Here is a 1,217-nt window from a genome sequence, read left to right as displayed (position 1 = left end):
TGTCTGTCTGTGCTTCTCCTTGTCCTCCTCTGTTTTCACTCTCTGTCTGTGCCTCTCCTTGTCCTCCTCTGTTGTCACTGTCTGTCTGTGCTTCATCGTGTTCTCCTCTGTTTTCACTGTCTGTCTGTGCTTCTCATTGTCCTCCTCTGTTGTCACTGTCTGTCTGTGCTTCTCCTTGTCCTCCTCTGTTGTCACTGTCTGTCTGTGCTGCTCCTTGTCCTCCTCTGTTGTCACTGTCTGTCTGTGCTTCTCCTTGTCCTCCTCTGTTTTCACTGTCTGTCTGTGCTTCTCCTTGTCCTCCTCTGTTTTCACTCTCTGTCTGTGCCTCTCCTTGTCCTCTTCTGTTGTCACTGTCTGTCTGTGCTTCATCGTGTTCTCCTCTGTTTTCACTGTCTGTCTGTGCTTCTCCTTGTCCTCCTCTGTTGTCACTGTCTGTCTGTGCTTCTCCTTGTCCTCCTCTGTTGTCACTGTCTGTCTGTGCTGCTCCTTGTCCTCCTCTGTTGTCACTGTCTGTCTGTGCTTCTCATTGTCCTCCTCTGTTGTCACTGTCTGTCTGTGCTTCTCCTTGTCCTCCTCTGTTGTCACTGTCTGTCTGTGCTTCTCCTCGTCCTCCTCTGTTGTCACTGTCTGTCTGTGCTTCTCCTTGTCCTCCTCTGTTGTCACTGTCTGTCTGTGCCTCTCCTTGTCCTCCTCTGTTGTCACTGTCTGTCTGTGCTTCTCCTTGTCCTCCTCTGTTTTCACTCTCTGTCTGTGCCTCTCCTTGTCCTCCTCTGTTGTCACTGTCTGTCTGTGCTTCATCGTGTTCTCCTCTGTTTTCACTGTCTGTCTGTGCTTCTCATTGTCCTCCTCTGTTGTCACTGTCTGTCTGTGCTTCTCCTTGTCCTCCTCTGTTGTCACTGTCTGTCTGTGCTGCTCCTTGTCCTCCTCTGTTGTCACTGTCTGTCTGTGCTTCTCCTTGTCCTCCTCTGTTTTCACTGTCTGTCTGTGCTTCTCCTTGTCCTCCTCTGTTTTCACTATCTGTCTGTGCCTCTCCTTGTCCTCTTCTGTTGTCACTGTCTGTCTGTACTTCATCGTGTTCTCCTCTGTTTTCACTGTCTGTCTGTGCTTCTCCTTGTCCTCCTCTGTTTTCACTGTCTGTCTGTGCTTCTCCTTGTCCTCCTCTGTTTTCACTCTCTGTCTGTGCCTCTCCTTGTCCTCCTCTGTTGTCACTGTCTGTC

The sequence above is a fragment of the Oncorhynchus clarkii genome, chromosome 5, assembly GCF_045791955.1.
Source record: "Oncorhynchus clarkii lewisi isolate Uvic-CL-2024 chromosome 5, UVic_Ocla_1.0, whole genome shotgun sequence".
Taxonomy (NCBI): Eukaryota; Metazoa; Chordata; class Actinopteri; order Salmoniformes; family Salmonidae; genus Oncorhynchus; species Oncorhynchus clarkii.
This window is presented reverse-complemented; position numbering follows the sequence as displayed.